Source organism: Podarcis gaigeae, assembly GCF_964106915.1.
Source record: "Podarcis gaigeae genome assembly, chromosome: 13".
NCBI lineage: Eukaryota > Metazoa > Chordata > Lepidosauria > Squamata > Lacertidae > Podarcis > Podarcis gaigeae.
This window is the reverse complement of record NC_139689.1, coordinates 51,051,052-51,071,567: the sequence shown is the minus strand read 5'-3', so window position 1 is coordinate 51,071,567 and position 20,516 is coordinate 51,051,052. Positions and strand designations below refer to the sequence as shown.

General features: G+C 45.0%; 2 protein-coding genes across 38 annotated transcripts in view; one reads left to right on the top strand and one right to left on the bottom strand.

Annotated features, from left to right (window-relative positions):
• FHOD3 (formin homology 2 domain containing 3) overlaps nucleotides 1-20,516 on the bottom strand; it is a 320,858-nt gene that overhangs the window by 164,149 nt on the left and 136,193 nt on the right. The window lies entirely within an intron of this gene.
• The window catches only part of COBL (cordon-bleu WH2 repeat protein), a 1,088,462-nt gene that overhangs the window by 1,048,690 nt on the left and 19,256 nt on the right, over nucleotides 1-20,516 (top strand). The window lies entirely within an intron of this gene.

Sequence of the window (20,516 nt, the reverse complement as noted above, 5' to 3'; positions counted from 1 at the left end):
CCCGCGTCCCTGTTGATGAGTACCACCCCCTTTATTTATCAGACTGTGAAATCTTGGTGCAAATAATGATGTTTTCAGTTGGAGTCTGAAACCAAACAGTTCAGGAGATGGATACACCTCAAACAGGAAATCATTCCGGCGTTGGAGAAGACACTTCTGCAAGTCTCTTCACTCTGAATGTCGGCGGGGACTGTGAACAGAGCCCTGCTCCCTGCTCAGTCAATCTTAGAAATCAAATTGGCTACTGGAATAGCTGTTCCTGCAAATACAGGACTTAGCAAACCATCACTATCACCTTGAACCAAGCCCAACAGCACACAGGGAACCAGGAAGCAGATGTTTTAGGACGGTTGTTATGTTATCTCATCTCGCTGCCCCTGTTGACATGGCTAGAATGCAGGAAGGAGCTGGAGCATCTATATACCTTGCTAAGGGTAGATTCTTCAGTGATCCTGATTCCTGGTGTATTTGCTTGCCATCAGTCCCACCATTTAACTGGGAGGGGGTAACTAAACATCAATCAATAAATTAAACATTAATTTATAAAATGGCCGCAATGGAAAGCCAAACAATGGTTTAATGTGAATATTCAAGCATGCTGATGGCCAGAGATAAAACTGTGCCTACTCTGTTCTTTCCTGAGTCCTGCTGCCGTCACACTACCTGCAGCCAAGCCATAGTTCGGCTTAGCATTATGTAGAAGCCCAGCTTCGTGATTTGTCTTCCCCAATAAACCCCAAGTGTTGAACAGATATTGGTTACAGCTTCCGGTTTATCTGGAGCCAATGTTGACTACTCCAAGGTTGCCCAATGAGCTTGATGGTTGATTTTCAACCTAGACCCAACAATATATTTGCAAAAGACAGGTTATGCCAGATGGTTAAAACATTGTAGGATCATAGTCACCATGAGTGTCCAGAATTCCTTTCCTCACTTTTGAATAGGAGAACTAGACTTCTACATACACAGCTTCCACAAGGATAGCACATGGGCGCATTGGAAAGACTTCTCAGAAAGAAAGAAAATGGGAGGGTCATTGTTCTACTGGGGTCAACAAAATCCAAACAAGTAAAATGGCAACAGAGATGAATGCAACAGCAAAGGGTGCAATCCAACAGCAAAGCCTCTTGAATGGGCCCCAGTGGAGCTTATTCACTTCTGTGAGGGGCCATTGGAGGTCTTCCCACTGGTTTGTTCCCCATATGTTCTCCATAAGCAGAAAAGGCATGTTTTGGAAGCAAATGCTTTTGGTTCTCTTCTTTGAAAGAAGCGAAACATAACGGACATTTGCTGGGATCCAAATAGTTTCAGCCAATATGAAAGAGACGCCTCAGCAGTTGTTTGTAAACCTCCAAAGCAATATTCTGTCCTTGGCGCTGGAGAGCGAATGTGTGGCCCATTTATCCCTCTCGCAGTTCTCACAACTTCTTATTCCTTACGGAGCTGACAAATTCCCAGCACAAAACATTGCAAAAAGGAATGTCTCTTGTAATCACGGACCCAAACACACACTTTAATTATCCTAGCCCAAGAATCAATTCACTGGTGTGTACAAGTACATTATGTTTCTTGGCTGGATAAAGTAAAGTCTTGTCAGGAAAGCTGAAAGGATAATAGGGTTTTTTTGTGGGGTGGGACGGGACTTGCTGGGTTTTATTTTTAAAATTGTATTGTCTTCACGTGCTAAATAGGAACAAAATTATTCCTTGGAAAGAAACCACCATCTGGCCTTTGTTAGAATTAAATTCCCTTCATTCTCATACAATTGCATACAGTTTGTCCAAAGATGGGTCTATCTGCCTGTGTGTTTTTGAAGAGATGCAGAACTAGAATTTAATTTCATCACAAGAGTCAGCATGGTGTACACGGGATTCCCAGGAAACATGCCATCCAGGCATCAAATAGACCTGGATCAGCAGTGCTTCAGCAAGACTGTTGCATTATATACCTTCACATCAGATTTCACGTTTCAAGGTAGTATGTCCCTGTTGCTATACTACCACAACTCATAATACATAAGGATGACCTAAAGCATCATGACCAAATGCATTTTATTTCTCGGACCTAACAGATAATCCGTTTACTTCTGAATGAAGAGTGCCATTGAATTTAAGACCCAAACACCATGCTGCAAAACCTCAGGACTCACCCAGTGACCTCAAATAAGAATTCAGACAGAATTAAACAGGGAATAGGGAGGATCCACATAAGAGTGCTAGCCTCATTAAAGGTAAAGGGACCCCTGACCGTTAGGTCCAGTCGTGACCGACTCTGGGGTTGCAGCGCTCATCTGGCTTTATTGGCCGAGGGAGCCGGCGTACAGCTTCTGGGTCATGTGGCCAGCAGGACTAAGCCGCTTCTGGAGAACCAGAGCAGCGCACGGAAACGCCATTTACCTTCCCACTGGAGTGGTACCTATTTATCTACTTGCACTTTGACGTGCTTTCGAACTGCTAGGTTGGCAGGAGCTGGGACCGAACAACAGGAGCACACCCCGTCACGGGGATTCAAACCACCGACCTTCTGATTGGCAAGTCCTAGGCTCTGTGGTTTAGACCACAGCGCCACCCACGTCCCTTTGGCTAGTAGTGCTACTTTTTAAAAAATCCAAAAGCGGCATCAGTTAAAGTTCACTAACATTTTCTCCTTTTGTTCAAGGAAAAGTGAACATTCTACGATTCGATGATTCAGATAAATTATTGAGAGAAAGAACACACACTGAATACTCTGTGACTTCTATAGAATCATAGATTTGGAAGGGGTTGTGAGGGTCATTTGGTCCTATCCCCTGCATTGCAAGAATCTTTTGCCCAATGTGGTGTTCAAACCTACAATCCTGAACTTAATAATTTCATGCTCCACCAGCTGAGCTATCTCAGTTAACAATATAGTGGTACCTGGGGTTAAGTACTTAATTCATTCTGGAGGTTCGTTCTTAACTTGAAACTGTTCTTAACCTGAAGCACCACTTTAGCTAATGGGGCCTCCTGCTGCCACTGTGCCACCGGAGCACGATTTCTGTTCTCATCCTGAAGCAAAGTTCTTAACCTGAGGTACTATTTCTGGGTTAGCAGAGTCTGTAACCTGAAGCGTCTGTAACCTGAAGCGTCTGTAACCCGAGGTACCACTGTATCATCCTTTTCACAGAACTGTCTTGTCATGGATTTAGCAAAGTTTTTACCTGGAGCTGTTTTTCTAATGCAGACGTGTGCAAGTTGTGATGCATCAAGCCAAACATAGCCCTGTGTGTCAGCTCGCCAGGAGCACGATAACCCTTTTTCTTTTCGCCATGTGCATGCATGGCAGGCCATAATGCATGTTCACTGTCTGATGCTCAGCTTCATGGGTCGCAATTTTTGCAAGGAGAGCTAGAAGTTAGAGGAACCGCAGGTGGCACACTTGATTTAAATCAGTGGCTGTTTGATTGACACATGTCTCACTTATGGGTTGTCGTACTGCTTCTGTCATGTCCAAAGAGCAACTTGCGCTGGAAGGATCCGAAAACTAGATGTGCTTCCGTGGCTTATGAACTTTTCTCTACATGTTCTCCTTTGCGCACTGTAACAGCATGAAGTGCAGAGAACTTGTGCATTTGAGCAGCTGCCGGTACTACAACATCCCCAGTCCTTCCCAGTCTGATTCATCACTGAGTGCATCCTGTACTGTGTATCACTAACGAAAGTCAACTGCTTGGTGCAGAGGGTGAAAACACAGAACAAAGTAAATGTCTGGACGTTTTTCAGGAGGCATATAAAACTAATTATTGCAGCATGCCATTCTTTCATTGAATGTCAGACAAATTTAACTGGTGTCCGGCAAGAGCAAGAGAAAATACCTTGGAGCGACGCCAAAACAAGGCTTTCGCCTGAGCTTTGTTTTTGTCTACAAAAGCCAATAATAAATCTATTGGCAAGACAATGCACTTTCCTTTTTACTCCCAGACCCAGCAAAATATATCATTTTGTGAGGGGGATCAGCCACAGGCACAGTGCCCATTAGTACATTAATGCTGCTCTTCTGCATGTCTGCTGAGGTTATGCGGCTTCGCCTGTTACAAATTCATAGGGTTTGATCTAATCTGACTGTTTGTGTGTGTGTGAAGCCTTCACGTTTTCTCCCTGACTACTCCAAGGGAGACACAATTTATACTCAGCAGAGGAAAAAATAGTTTCTGACTTTAAATGGTGGTCTGATTATAGCAAAATACCATGGCCTATATGCAATCGGATGAATAAAGTTGTCATAGGTTCTCTCCCTTTCTATGACAGGTAGATAAATGCACATAGATAACTAGCACATAAAAGAGATGAAGATAATCAATTTGAAAGGATGCAGTCAACACGCAACTTCACAACAGATTTTCACTGCTATGACCAAGTGGTGTAATTTCCACCACAAAGTGCCTTTCTACGTACTAGGGCAGGCATAGGCAAACTCAGCCCTCCAGATGTTTTGGGACTCCAACTCCCATCATCCCTGACCACTGGTCTGGTTAGCTAGGGATCATGGGAGTTGTAGTCCCAAAACATCTGGAGGACTGAGTTTGCCTATGCCTGTACTAGGGCCTCTTTGCTCCTAGGCCCTTGGGACACTATTGCAAAAAGCATTCAAGGTGCCAGGGAGGGAGATCTCTGGAGTGAGACCTCTCTGCTTCGCCCTGTGTGCTTCCACCACAGTCTAGCAAAACCAGTATTGTACCTACACTACAAAACCTCACACAAACCATTTGAATGCAAAACGTATCATCAGCACATAATTATTTCTGTCATTCCTCTCCTAGGTTTCAATAACTTATCGCAAGAAATGAAGTAATTCCTTTTGTTCAGACTGTCTGGGCTCCCAGAGACCTGAAACATGATAATACGAACTGGCTGTGAAGTGAGCCATGAAGCAAGTTCTCAGGATTTGCACACAGGCGGTTCTCAAAAAGGGCTCCCTCCCCCCCCCCCCGGCCAAACCAATGAATCAATGCTTTCCTCATTATTTGTTCACAAAGAGTGCTGACAGCATATAATTACCCTTATTGGAAAGCGCTGCAGTCGATCACTTATTCAATTGATCAGTCGTTACCCAACAGGCGAGGGCTAGCTCTCCTCAGATATCTGACAATGTACCATTATGTTGTGCAACGCGAAATGCAGAAACAATCCCGACAACCAGGCAGCTGTCAGTTAACGCTCAGGCCATCCTCAGAGTCTGTTGCTAAAAAATAAACTATTTCCGTATGCTTATTTTGGTAGGGCTTGCTGTAGAATTCGGGACAAGGCTCTACTCCAGTTAAAATCTGGGGTGCTGATAGGTTGGATGAGTGACTTAAAACGGCTAGCTCACTAGGCCATGGCCCAAACCCAGGCTACAAGGTTCAGGGCCGAGTCCCAGGGTTATAAATAGGACCCCCCCCCCATCCATGCCTCTAATATATATTTAGGATTCAGCCATAGGTCAGGTGGGTGGGTGGCTGAGACCAGTAACTCATAACTGCTGTCTCCTGTGTTGTTTTTGTTGTGTTATCAGCACCAAAGTGACTTCCCTAGGGTGCAAGTCTGCGCAGTGTGTCTGGAGATCCTGGGCTGCCCAGATTACAAGACCTCTCTCTCAGCCTCGCTGATGTGATCCAAAGGAATGCAGAACAACACCTGAAGGAGTGTCTCCACCCCCATCGTTCAGCCCGGACGCTGAGGTCCAGCGCCGAGGGCCTTCTGGTGGTTCCCTCACTGCGAGAAGCAAAGCTACAAGGAACCAGGCAGAGGGCCTTCTTGGTAGTGGCGCCCGCCTTGTGGAATGCCCTCCCATCAGATGTCAAAGAGATAAACAACTACGTGACATTTAGAAGACATCTGAAGGCAGCCCTGTTCAGGGAAGTTTTTAATGTGTGACATTTTAATGTATTTTTAATCTTTGTTGGAAGCCGCCCAGAGTGGCTGGGGAGACCCAGCCAGATGGGTGGGGCACAAATAAATAAATTATTATTATTAGGCACCAGCTTGGCTTCAGGAGTTGCCAGAAGGAGGCATACAAGATGTCGTCCAACTTTCTTAGGGACTCTACTCCGGATTTGTGTAGAGTTTACTGCTTAGCAGGGCCGTCTTAAGTATATCTGGCAACGTGGTGCAAAGATCGCTCCGGTGCCCCCCCCCAATTTCCTAGAGTTGCTGACCTTTTTACGGCACTGTTGGCAGCTTTGCGATGCTGGAGGGGCAGGCAGTGGCTAGAGGGTGGCTCCTCCAGTGGGGAAGAGGCGGAGCTCCGGGCGCAGCGCTGCTTCAGTGAGGCGGGCGAAGGCGGCAAGCTGATGCCGGGAGGCACTGTGCCCAGCCTCCGCCTCTTCCCTGGTGCCCGTGCCGCGATAGCCATGGCAAGTGGAGGCTCTGGGCGTGGGATGGCGGAGGTGGGCGAGGGCAGTGAGTTGATGCCAGGAGGCACTGCATCCAGGCTCCGCCTCTTCCCTGACGCCCTCCAGAACTTGGCGCCCTGGCGCCCCGTGCCCCTTGCCTCTATGGGCAAAACGTCCCTGCTGCTTAGCTTTTTCTTCTCCTGAATGTGTTCCACAAGGCAGCAGGTATGGGTTTCTCCTCTGGGGATGGAGGCACAGATACCTGGGAACTAGAATCATATGGAGCACAGAACCTAGCTGGATCCTAAAGGACATGGTAGATAGCAGCAGAACAAACTGATAAAAAAACTCTCATGAAGCCAAGCTGAAAATAGCCTTTTCCGTTCCTTCTAGACCCGCACCCTGAGATTTTAATCCTTGCCCTACAGACTCTAAGCAGGAGTTAAACCTGAGATCAGGTCTTGCAATGAACACTGAGAATGCCCAGTGGCCATAGGATGCTGAATTACTGATGGGAAGGAAAGGGAAACCAGAGGCAGGGGGTGCAAGGGGTTATCATTGAAGAGAGCATGACTGCCTGTTTCCTTGAACAGGAGAACTCCACACCGAAACATTTTGTTGGTCTCACTTGTCCGTCCCCCGCCTTTACACCTGAATAATCTACTTACACAATAACTGAGAAACAGATATACCACTGGAGCAGAAATAGCAGACTGCCACAACTCTTGCTTTCAGGTTGTCTAATTGCTTTGCGGCATTCTAGTTGAGCAAGTAAGAACAAACACTTTCTCGACATAAGCAAATAATAAAGGTAAAGGTAAAGGTACCCCTGCCCATACGGGCCAGTCTTGACAGACTCTGGGGTTGTGCGCCCATCTCACTTAAGAGGCCCGGGGCCAGCGCTGTCCGGAGACACTTCCGGGTCACGTGGCCAGCGTGACATCGCTGCTCTGGCAAGCCAGAGCCGCACACGGAAACGCCGTTTACCTTCCCACTGGTAAGCGGTCCCTATTTATCTACTTGCACCCGGAGGTGCTTTCGAACTGCTAGGTTGGCAGACGCTGGGACCGAGCAGCGGGAGCGCACCCCGCCGCAGGGATTCGAACCGCCGACCTTTCGATCGGCAAGTCCTAGGCGCTGAGGCTTTAACCCACAGCGCCACCTGCGTCCAAGCAAATAATAGGGCAAGGCTAATCTGCTGCTCCCTCTGCAACTTGCTGTGGTGCTTGTCAGGAAGAGGCACAAAGCAACTGGTTATAAAATGCACAAATTGATGTAACTGAATTTGCAGTATTAGCAGAATCATAGAATAATAGAATTGTAGAGTTGGAAGGGACCTCAAGGGCCACTGAATCCAGCCCCCTGTGATGCAGGAATCTGAGATTTGGGTATCCAAGTTATGCCAAACCTTTATATGGATATGGCTTCAGAAACATCCAACGTTAAGTTCTATGTTTTTCCATTGGATACCTAAGTGTCTTCAGTTCAACCGGATGAATCCCATTTGTTTAAACAATTGAAGGGATTCAGCATATATTGCAATGAAGTCAACAAAATTGGATACGATCAGGGTTTATTGGTAATGAGATTATTTCTTCTACTCTACAAGATGTAGTATACATACAAGTATTTAAGGCCTTGTTTAGCTATGTAACTGTTTTCCATAAAGGGAACTGTTTGCATCCAGAAAGAAAGAAAGAAAGAAAGAAAACAGATTTTATGTGTAAATATGTAATGAAACAGATGATAGTATCATAACATTTAAAAATGAAAAAACAAAATGGAATTGTAATGATATTGCTGCCTAAATAATTCTGGTAACTATAGCATGGTGGGATTCTGAATTCTCCCATACAGGGGTATCCCTCCACATAGAACAACAATTCCCAGAATTCCTTGGGAAGAGGGATGACTGTCAAATCAGAGTCAGCAACACTTTTGAGTGCAACATTCTCTTTTCTGTGTCTTTTCCAAGCAACCATGTTCTAACAGTTGCTGGATGATGGCAGGATGCCCAGAAAACATTTGCCAATCAATCAGATGCATTAGACTATGCCATTTGCACTAAACAATAGTTCAATGGGGAAAGCACTTGGAAATTAATACAATAAAAATGCACTTTAAGACATTCGAGTGTTTTAATACACATTTGTAAGTCATTTGAGGACTGCAAAGATGGTAGGGGGAAATCATCCACTACCACTTCTTACACCTCTCTTTTACTCATGATACAGTTCAAGCAAGATAAACCTCTTAGAGTTTAGTGAAAAATAAGACTTAGATGGCAATGGTGATTTCTAATCCCCATTTGAATACAGTGGTACCTCGGGTTACATACGCTTCAGTTTACAGACACTTTAGGTTACAGACTCCGCTAACCCAGAAATAGTACCTCGGGTTAAGAACTTTGCTTCAGGATGAGTACAGAAATCGTGTTCCGGTGGCGCGGCGGCAGCAGGAGGCCTCATTAGCTAAAGTGGTGCTTCAGGTTAAGAACAGTTTCAGGTTAAGAACGGACCTCCGGAACAAATTAAGTACTTAACCCAAGGTACCACTGTACCATAAACCATTTGAGAGAGCTGGAAAAATTCCTCTCCCCTCCAAAACCAGAAGGTTCTTTTAAAAGGACTCTCAGTTTGAGGTCAGAGGGTAAACTAACGCACTCAATCTGATGAAAGGATGCGTTGCATTTTTTAACAGCATGCATTTGTTTACTTATAAATCTAAAAAATATTTTATGCCGCTTATTTCATAAAATGGATCAAAGTGGTTTGCAACAGAAGCACATTAAACTGTACAGTGGTACCTCGCAAGACGAATGCCTCATAAGACGAAAAACTTGCAAGACGAAAGTTTTTTCATTTTTTGAGTTGCTTTGCAAGACGAATTTCCCTATGGGCTTGCTTCGCAAGACAAAAACGTCTTGCAAGTTTGTTTCCTTTTTCTTAAAACCGTTAATACTATGGGAAGCCGTGCTTCTCAAGACGAAAAATTCGCAAGATGAAAAAACTCGCAGAACGAATTAATTTCGTCTTGCGAGGTACCACTGTACCGTAAAAACCACATTAAAAAGATCAAAATCCGATATCAATTGACCACTGTGGAAGGATATATTCTTAATTCCATGCACAGGCCTGGCAGAATATAACAGATTTTCAGCTGGCCTTTAACAGATGGCACAGAAGGCTCCTAAAGAATCTCTATTGGCAGAGTTTTTCACTGGACTGAAGGCTCTTTTTATTCTTGTTCTCAAATGAGCTGGCCGGCCTGGGTAACAACCACAAGACAGCTTTTGCCTAGGCTTGTTGTTTTCAAAATATAACAAGAAACCTAGGATCAGTATATGAACTGACTGCAAAACTATGAATATCTAAACTAAGTCCTCAACTACTTTATTCGGGCCTTCTTGCACCAGCATTACCCTAGCATTTATGGTTTGTGCCCCCATAACTCTCACTTTTCTTCTTCAACTTCTCAGCCCATGGTCTCTCCCTCCTCAAATTCTTAGCTTCCTGCCCACAGTTCATCCGACCTTGAAGCCAGGTATACCCAACATGGTGTCCTACAGATGGCAGTCCAATGACACCTGCAGGGCACAACACAGACTACCTCTGTCCTCGGCCCATTTGTGTGTTTCCCCACTTCCACAACTGGTGGGGAAAACATTGTTGGACTACATTGTTGGACAAAACATTGTTGGACTACAACTCCCATCAAACCTGAGCTCTGGCCTTGCTAGCTAGGGGTGATGGGAGTTGTAGTACAACAACATCTGGGGGCCCACAGGTTGAGAAAGGCTGTGCTAGACCAACCCGCTTGCTGCTGCACCTCAGCTGCCAGGGAGCCTGGGGCCATGGCCCCCCTGCCCCCTCCCACTACAGCTCTATCAAGAGTGGGTCCAATGGACAAGAAGGCATTTTCTGTATGAGCTGTGGAAGGAAGTGACGGGCAGATGGGGATCATCAACCTGGGAAGGTGGCCCACCTAAGGGAAGGAAAACTGATGCTAAACCTCCCCTGCCTTGTGTGATATCTTTGGGAGAAGAAAACACTGAGACACTGGGATCCAGCGCCGAGGGCCTCCTGGGGGTTCCCTCATTGTGCGAAGTGAGGTTACAGGGAACCCGACAGAGGGCCTTCTCGGTACTGGCGCCCGCCCTGTGGAACGCCCTCCCTTCAGATGTGAAGGAAATAAGCAGCTATCTTCTTTTTAAAAGACATCTGAAGGCAGCCCTGTTTAGGGAAGTTTTTAATATTTAATGCTGTATTGTTTTTAACACTCAATTGGAAGCCGCCCAGAGTGGCTGGGGAAACTCAGCCAGATGGGCGGGGTGTAAATAATAAATTATTTTATTTATTTATTTATAAAAAGCTAAAGAGTAAACCCTACACAAATCTGGAATGGAGTCCCTAAGGTAGTTGGATGGTACCTTGTACGTCTCCTTCCAGCAACTCCTGCAGCCAAGCTGGTGCCAAGCGTATTGCTCTGCTTTCCTTTGGACCACATCAGCAAGGCCAAGATGGGGTCTTGTCATCTAGGCAGCCCAGGACCTCCATACACACTGCCCAGTTGCTGCAAACGCAGCTGTTTGACGTCACCTCCAGAGGCGCACTCCATTGTCTCTTGAGAAAGAGACAATTACCTCCAGTAATAGGGGCAAAGGCTGATCGCCAAAGAATTGATGCTTTTGAATTAAGGTGCTGGAGGAGACTCTTGAGAGTCCCATGGACTGCAAGAAAATCAACCCTATCCATTCTGAAGGAAATCAGCCCTGAGTGCGCACTGGAAGGACAGATCCTGAAGCTGAGGCTCCAATACTTTGGCCACCTCATGAGAAGAGAAGGCTCCCTGGAAAAGACCCTGATGTTGGGAAAGATGGAGGGCACAAGGAGAAGGGGACGACAGAGGACGAGATGGTTGGACAGTGTTCTCGAAGCTACCAGCATGAGTTTGACCGAACTGCGGGAGGCAGTGGAAGACAGGAGTGCCTGGCGTGCTCTGGTCCATGGGGTCACGAAGAGTCGGACACGACTAAACGACTAAACAACAACAACAACAAATAGGGGCAAAATGCTTCTAAATTTGATTCTGGGGAACACGAGTGAGAAAATGTTACTGTGCTCATGTCCAGGGGCGCCGACTTATAAAAAAATATTGGGGGGGCCCATACCGGGGTCCTGCCCCGGGAAGTTTTCTAAATTTTAGATGAAAATTAGTGAGTTTTAAAGTTTTTTAAAAGTATTTTAGAGTCATATGATCAACATTAGAACCCCGAAAACTCGACTCTCTATAACTCCACACTCCGGGAAACTCGACAAGCCTGAAACACCTTTTGGCTTTGAAAAAAGAAACAAAACATAAACACGCACGGTATTTTCGTAAAAAGCTAATTTAATTTACAGTAACAATTATGCTTATAGACTATTACAGAGCAGTGAATATATAGCTCTGAAAAGACTGAAATGATATTTAAATAAATCCTAAACTATCATTAAAAGAATAAAACATAAAATATTGCTGTCGCACAGTAATAGCACTTTGATTAATAAGTGAAATAGCTAATTTAAGCTTACTTTGAATAAGGCTGAGGATTCATTAAATAAAAATAATATCTCAAAGTTAATGCTTTAATACAGTTAATAAAGTTAATACAGTATGCCTAATACTGTATGTAAATACTGTAATACTGTATGTAAATAACGGGCTTTAATTGGGTCTTACACCCTAAAAATATTTAAGTATTTGAAAATAACTAATACAGTACTATAGTAATATAGAAATACAGTACTAAACTAGTACTAATATTTCGAAACTGAAAAATTAACATTCTGTATGTATTTAATTCTCTATTTTATAAAGATTTTTAATATCTGACAGTGAGTTTGGAGTAGCCCAATGCAAAAATCCTGAGGATCCATGTGGATCCGTGCTTTGTAACCACGTTTTTGCACCGTGACCCTAGGCAACAGTGGGTGCGTGGTTTTTTTGGTGCAAGATGTAGCCATGAACATGCTATGTGATCTGATGGTGAATTTGGGGTGACCCAATGCAAAAATCCTGAGGATCCATGTGGATCCGTGCTTTGTCACCACGTTTTAAATGGGGAGGGAAGGAAAAACACAGAAGGGACAAGAAGCACAAGAGGGGTGTGCAGAGAAGCAGCTGGCTAAGAATGCAGGGGAGGAGTTTAACGGGGTGGGGGGGAGGAAAGGAAGGCAAAGTCCCCCCCCAAGCCAGCCCCCCCTCTCTCCCACCTGCGAGTCCCTAGAGCACGGAGAGGAGGAGGTGGTGGGCTGGAGCCTCCACGCAGTGTGACTAGGAAAGAATTAGAAGGAAGGACTCGATCCTTTCCTTAACCCTCTGCTTGCCAGGAGGGCAGGGGATTCCCTGCTCTTTGTTGAGTTTGAGCAAACGCAGCAACAGACGCGGGTGGGCAGTAAGACCCTGAGGCAGAATGCAGGAAAGCAGCAGCTTCCGCCTTCCCTCCGCCCGACCGCCCGATCTTATTTTTGCCTGATTTTTGCCTATTTTTGCCCCTGTGCTCCGGCGAGTCAGCTCCAGGGACCACACATTCGCTCAATAACACGCACAGACATTTCCCCTTACTTTTTAGGAGAAAAAATCTGCGTGTTATAGAGCGAAATTTACGGTAATAATTTTATTAAATTATTGGGGGGGCCGAGCCCCCCCAAACGAATTTTTGAGGGGGCTCAGGCCCCCTCAGGCCCCATGGAGTCGGCGCCTATGCTCATGTCCTGCTTCCACAGGCATTCTGTTGGCCACTCAGAGAACAGAAAGTTCAACTGAAGGGGCCTTTGGTCTATCAGGTTTCTTTTCCTGAGGCACAATAACTCTGTGGTAAAGCTGAAAGGATAGGTTTTGCCACAACTCACCCCTGTATAAGGACATGATCAGCCACCCCATCTGGTGAGCAGATTTCTAAGCTCAGGGCTAGTGCACAACCAGAATGCCTGCCTGACATCCCTCCAGTCGCTGGCAGGGTTCAAGGCTGGACATGCAGGAGCTGCGTTTTTAATTACGATCTCCCTCGTAATTAGAAAGGGATGGAAATGAAGTCCCTATCCCTCAGAGCACCTAACGAGTACGTAGCAATGACCCAACTTGGATACGTCTCACACATCATCCTATTTTATTTTATTTTAAAGCACCTAACTGCCATTGGGGGAAGGCACTAAGGGAAAGCAAAGCCACAGAGCACAAATCAGCTTTTTAAACTCGGCTTTAGGTCGACGCATCCCTTTATTTCAGAGTCCGGAGTGTCCTCCTATATTCAAAAGGGTGTTCTATCAAACTTTCCATATCCTCCGCGGTCTGGAAGTCATTGCTTCAAGATCAGCTGCATCCCACATTTGTTTCAAATGTCACACACACATACTTATGCAGCTCTGAGCTCGTTGGTGATGCCAGATTGCCTAGGGCTGGGATTCCGCTCTCTTCCCGTTTTGCTCCACAGAAATCCCACCGAGGTTTTCCTCCTCTGCTCTTCTCTTCCAAAGAAAGATTTCAGAATACTCCAGACGAAACTTACATGCATTACATCAACTTATTTGCAAAACAGGTTGTTGCTCTGTCCCGCTAACCATAAGCAAACAAATCCTGCACAGGTGGGTGCAGGTGAAGCATAGCAATACTCTGGCTTCTGTCCCTGGCCAGGGGGCCAAAGGTCACTGCAAGGCTGCACCCCAAACCTCCGAAGAAGAACACTGCGGCAAAGGGTAGACCATGAGTAGGCAAACTAAGGCCCAGGAGCCAGATGCGGCCCAATTGCCTTCTAAATCCGGCCCGCGGACGGTCCGGGAATCAGTGTGTTTTTACATGAGTGGAGTCATTTTATTTAAAATGCATCTCTGGGTTATTTGTAGGGCCTGCTTGGTGTTTTTACATGAGTAGAATGTGTACTTTTACAGTGGTACCTAGGGTTACATATGCTTCAGGTTACATACGCTTCAGGTTACAGACTCCATTAACCCAGAAATATTGCTTCAGGTTAAGAACTTTGCTTCAGGATGAGAACAGAAATTGTGCTCTGGTGGTGGGGCAGCAGCAGGAGGCCCCATTAGCTAAAGTGGTGCTTCAGGTTAAGAACAGTTTCAGGTTAAGAACGGACCTCCGGAATGAATTAAGTACTTAACCTAAGGTACCACTGTATTTAAAATGCATCTCCGGGTTATTTGTGGGGCACAGGAATTTGTTCATTTGCCCCCCAAAAATATAGTCTGGCCCCCCTATAAGGTCTGAGGGACAGTAGACCAGCCCCCTGCTGAAAAGGTTTGCTGACCCCTGGGGCGGACCAACACAGCCCCTTTGATGGCCAAAGAAGTAGCACTGGCAACTTAAATGCCAGTTGCGCTGGCACTGCAGGAGAAAGGTCACTGCAACTGCCAAGTCAGGCAAGAAAACCAGCACAGGAAGATTAGCCCGACCTAAACTGGATATAAATGTTTGCAACTCACCACATTATTTTGGCCTTGAAGAGTGTTCTAACTGCTTCACGTGTATTATCTCCTTGTAACAGTGTTCAAAACTCCCACTGTTCTAGGCACATTTTGTGACAGCTTCTCAGCTCTGGGCAGTGCTGCGCCTAAGATTTCAGATTAAAACTGCAGAGTGGAAGGAAAGGGGGACCTTTTTTTGCATCCCCACTTTCAGCTACTCTCTGAAGACTGGAGAAGGGACCCTCTTCAGAATATTAGGGGGGTGGGCAAGGGAGGGACTCCAGGGGTGCCCAAACTTTTTCAAAGAGGGCCAGATTTGATGAAGTGAATGTGTGTTAAGGCCAACCTACGTTGTTGAGCTTTTTTTAATCAACCGGCGGGCCGGATTAGGCCCCCGAAATAAGACTTTGGACATGCCTGGACTAGACCATGTGAAAAAAGAACATAATATTTTAGCTGCAGTTCATTCGTTTTCAGCTTTGTATTCTTGTTATTAAAAAAGTGTGCCGAGACATTCAGTTTTTATGTACATTTTTTAAAAAACCCCATCATCCAACCTGTCTTTATTCAGTGTTTGACTGGGACTCAGCAATACCGGGGTACTTCGGAACAACTTTCTTCCACCGCAGCACTAAAAAGGCAAGTGTTGGATTATTCCCTACAGGAAATCAGTCTCTCATATTTAGTTCTACCAAACAGCTGCTAACGGAACAAAAATAGCCTTGCACTTCACATAGAGCCTGAAACAGAAGCAGCCTTATCATGTTACATGGTTTTATAAATGCCACCATTTTTTAAAAAAAGAAATACTCATTAACATAAATTGCTGTCCTGTCACCTTTAATCAACTGCCACACAGCTACTTAATTATTGCTCAGAATGCAGTACGTATATCGGATGCCAACTTTAAAAGCTGCCTTCAATTAGTAAAAGGAAATCAAATATCACCTGAAGGTACAAAATGAAAGATTTGTTGTTGTTGTTGTTGTTGTTGTTTGTTGTTAATAATACCCTGCCCATTTCACTGGACTGTCCCAGCAATTGTGAGCGGCTTCCAACAGAATACAGTGGTACCTCGCAAGACGAATGCCTCGTAAGACGAAAAACTCGCAAGACGAAAGAGTTTTTCCTTTTTGAGTTGCTTCGCAAGACGAATTTCCCTATGGGCTTGCTTCGCAAGATGAAAACGTCTTGCGAGTTTGTTTCTTTTTTCTTAAAACCGTTAATACTATGGGAATCCGTGCTTCGCAAGACGAAAAATTCGCAAGATGAAAAAACTCGCAGAATTAATTTTGTCTTGCGAGGTACCACTGTATACAAAAATGTACACAGCAGAACATCACACTTTAAAAGCTTCCCAATACAGGGCTGCCTTCAGATGTCTACAGAAGATCGTATCATTATTTATCTCTTTGACATCTGACAAGAGGGTATTCTACAGGATGGGTGCCACTACTGAGAAGGCCCGATAAATGAAAAGCACCCGGCTTTGGAACTCTAACCTGAGGCTTGAGCCCAACCGTTGCAGCTCCTCACCTTCTGGCATTCCACTTTTCCTTTCTGAAGCCCACAGATTCTGACGCACCCACCCCCCACATCAAAGTTTGCTAGACCTACAGTTTCTCCATGTACACACACTTAAAACCTTTCCTAACCTTAAACCTCCACAACCATCCTTTCTTTCAATGTCACCTTCCTAAACAAAACAGAGGTAATAAAAAGTGGGAAAGTGAGCAGACCTTGAAGTGGGAGATTCAGTTCCAATCCCCATTCAGCCTTGAGGAGAACTGGTTACACTGGTGGAGGAAGGGGTGTGTGGTGGGTGCGGTGTCATCCCTGGGGAGTGACATCACCGCCCCGCCCCCCTGGGACACCTGATGAGGGTAGCACCCCCCTGGGACGCTCGCCATGCCCCTGCGGGCGACTAGCCCCGCCCCCATGGGCAACTAGCCCCGCCCCGGGTGCTGGAGCAGCTAGCTCCGCCTCTGGCTGGTTGACTTTGGCGGCTGTCCATTTCTCAGCCTAACCTACTTCACAGGTTCGTCGAGAAGGCAAAGAAAAGGGGGACAAATATGGCAACTGGAGAGAGACCTGTTGGAATGTAATGTAAAAGTGATGTCTAAAATGTAGAAGATATTTTTGGAATCTGAGACAAAGGATGATCAAGTAAAATCCTCAATGATACACTGGGCAATAGATATCAGTCAAAATATAGATATGGAAGCATGGGAATGATTGTGGAATATAAAATTTACAGCATGTTATAGTCTAAGATAAAATTATATGAAAATGATATCTGATGGGACCTAGCACCGAGTAAACTGGCAAAAATGTATAAATCCAAATCAAGTAAGTGTTGGAAATATAAAGAGGAAAAGATTATTTTTATCATAAGTGGTGGTCATGTAGTAAGGTTAAAGCTTATTGGGAAATGATATATAATGAATTGAAAAAGATGTTTAAAATAATGTTTGTAAAAAAACAACAACACCCAGAAGCTTTCCTTTTGGGAATTATAGGGACAGAACTACCCAAACTGTACAGAAATTTATTGATGTATGCAACTACAGCGGCAAGAATATTACTTGCCCCAAAATGGAAAGAAGGAGAAGTCCCAGTAAAGGAAGAATGGATAGAAAAACTTATGGAATATGCAGAAATGGCAAAACTTAACCGGAAAAATAAGAAATCAAGATACCAAACTTTTTATTTAAAAAAAAATGGGAATGGCTTATGGAATATGTACAAACTGTAAACAGATAAAAACATTGGCAGGATTATTGTAACAACCTGCAGTTTTATGAGAGTATATATTTAAAGTAGATACATAAATGTGCAAATTAAGTTAATTTGGATATGTGGAAAATATTAAAAACAAATTTAAGGAACTGCAGAAAGAGGGGGAAGGAAGTCACGTTTTGAAATGTTAAAATGATTGTAAAATTATTGAAATGTATAAAATTGAAAATCTCTTTTTTAAAAAAGGGAACCAACAACCTTGAGCTCCCTGGAGGAAGGGCAGGACAAATGTGTTGGAAATAACATTGCCCTCCCACCATAAGACCTCCGTTTTCCTTTGCCTACCTTTTCCCTAGGCTCCTGGTTCAAAGTCCATGCCCTACTGTGCTCTTGTCCTTCAGCACAAGTCCAAGCTCCTCCACCATGGTCCACCATGGTCCGCCTGTGACATCATCACCGGTCAACCACTGTGATGTCAAGATTGTGCAGACAGCTGGCTGCAGATGCTTGGCCATTGTTACAAAATCCCATAGCATATATGGTAACACACACACACACACACACAACCTGAGCGGTTTTTAGGTTTATATTGCTCTCCAATCGGGTTATCTCAAGATACACATGAAGTATGGCCTTGTTTTATTATCATTTCTACAGCCCATCATCACATTTTAACTATGACCCTCCCCACTCAAAAAAGAGGTCTGTTGCATGCTAGCATATTTAGAGAGGGAGGAGTTTGTTGTGTGACACCATGAAAATCCTGCAGGGTTTACATAGCGTGTTCTCCTTCACAGAGAGCACGTGTTGTGGTGGGGGCCGCCAGGACTCTCCAAAGTTGTGGGGCGGGCTAATTGATCGTTGGCCACTGATCCGATTGGGCTTCCCTTGTTGTTAGGAAGAAGTTAATGTTGCCACTTGTTGATTGACAGCCAGAAATACTAAAATTCCTTGCACGAGGCTAGGGCTTCCTCTTTTCGCCCGTGCAGCGGATTGCCCGTCCCTCCCTCCCTAGAATAGGGTTGTTCGCTTTGACCTTGCTATGCCTGTCATGGGGCCGTCTGCTTTGGGGCAGGGGCCCGGTAGGAATTTTGTCCATCTGGCTGATTGGCTGGGGCCATTTGGTTTTGCCTACTGCATAGCAAATCGTCAAAAACTGTAAGGTTCGCTGTTAGGCATTGGTTTATGGTTTGGTTGGTTGAGGGGCATGGATTGGCTGTGCCTGCCCCTCTAATGCTGCTGCTGCAAGGGATTCCGTTAAAGGAATCAGGGGCTAACTATTGCTTGTCCACTCTGTCAAGGGGGCTCGGGCCATAGCAATGAGCTCCTGGTTGCATTTGGGGTGAGGGCAGGTTCCCTGCTCTGACGCTACCCCAAGTGTATTCCCCTATTCTGACTTTCGCATCGTGCGGAATGTCAGTCTGTCCCCCATGGTGGGGGCAGATAGTCGTGACCAATGCCTAAGCAACCACCCACAAATTTGTATTTTAATAAAGTTGTGGCCAAAATTATGCCAGAAATCTTAAACAAAAATTCTGTGTGATGTGTGAGTTATTGGGGTGGCCCTGGGGACCTCGACATGCAACCAAGGTTTTCATCGAAAACCGGAGATTATAAATTATAAGGGTACAGGATTCTATTCTGGGCAGACTTGTGTATAGGTTTGCAGTGCTAATTTCTATGAACAAGACTTAGAATGTCTTGATTCTGGGTGGCTCACAACCCGTGTTTTGAAACATGCTTCAAGTTTGGGAACTGAAACAAGAATTAAAACTGTTCAGCAGGGTTTGATATGCAGACTTTGTCCAACTGCAAATATTAAGAGAGCGATTACATACAAATTAGAGTTACAACAGCAATTTCAGAGGTTTTTTATGCATGTAAGAGGAGGTGGGGTTTTTTTTTGAAAAGTGGGCATATTTTATACAGCTAATCAGGGTGCTAATTTCTGAAGCTTCTTCTTTTCCTTTTTGTCGAATCATCTCCATGTTTCAAAAAATTCTGCAATCTGTTCTCGGGCACTTTTGAAGAGGGAATGCAAAGGGCTGATTGATAGCTAACAAACTGCAAGTGCTTTTGGAAATCGCCCAGCCCATAAACGTTAGTGGAGGGAGACCAATCCCAGTCTGAACGTTTGATCTGTTTCTCTAGTTCTCGATTACATGCTATTTTTGTCCTTTCCGCAGTTCACAGAACAAAGCATCACACACTCGCTCAGCCACATTCCATAAAAGGAAGGCTGGGAAACGCTCCGTGTTGTGATCGCTCCGCTCCTCAGCTTCTTGTTTTAGCAGCGAATGATTAAGTGTGCAAGGCTGGGAAGCAAACCTCACTGAACTCACTGGGATGTACACGGACATAGCCAAGGGGGCAGGGGGACAACTGCCCCCTTGGCATCAATAAAAACATCAATCAAAACAATAGAATTATTTAACTAACTGACCAATCATGTCGGCATCAATCAAAACAATAGAATTACTTAACTAACTGACCAATCATGTCGGTTCTGCCCATCCCTAACAAAAGTTTTGCCCCTCTTAACTAAGCCCTGTATCCCTGCTAACAGAAACCTGTCTTACTTACAAGTAAACAATTGCACATCAAGGGTGTAAAACGTGCACCATACGATGTCTACTGGTAAAACAGCAAACCATTCGAATAATTGAAAATCCGTAAAGTTAGACAAGCACTTCTAATAGATTGGCCTGTTAAAGCCAGTCCACAGAAATGGGCAATAGAAATATGAGTGTGAGTATCTGGAGGCGGTTGGAGGATGGATGGCAGGTAACAGATTAAGGTTGAATCCTGACAAGACAGAAGTACTGTTTTGGGGGGAAAGGAGGCGGGCAGGTGTGGAGGATTCCCTGGTCCTGAATGGGGTAACTGTGCCCCTGAAGGACCAGGCATTGACTGGGAGTCATTTTGTCCATGGAGGCACAGGTTAAATCCGTGTCCAGGGCAGCTATGTACCAGCTCCATCTGGTACG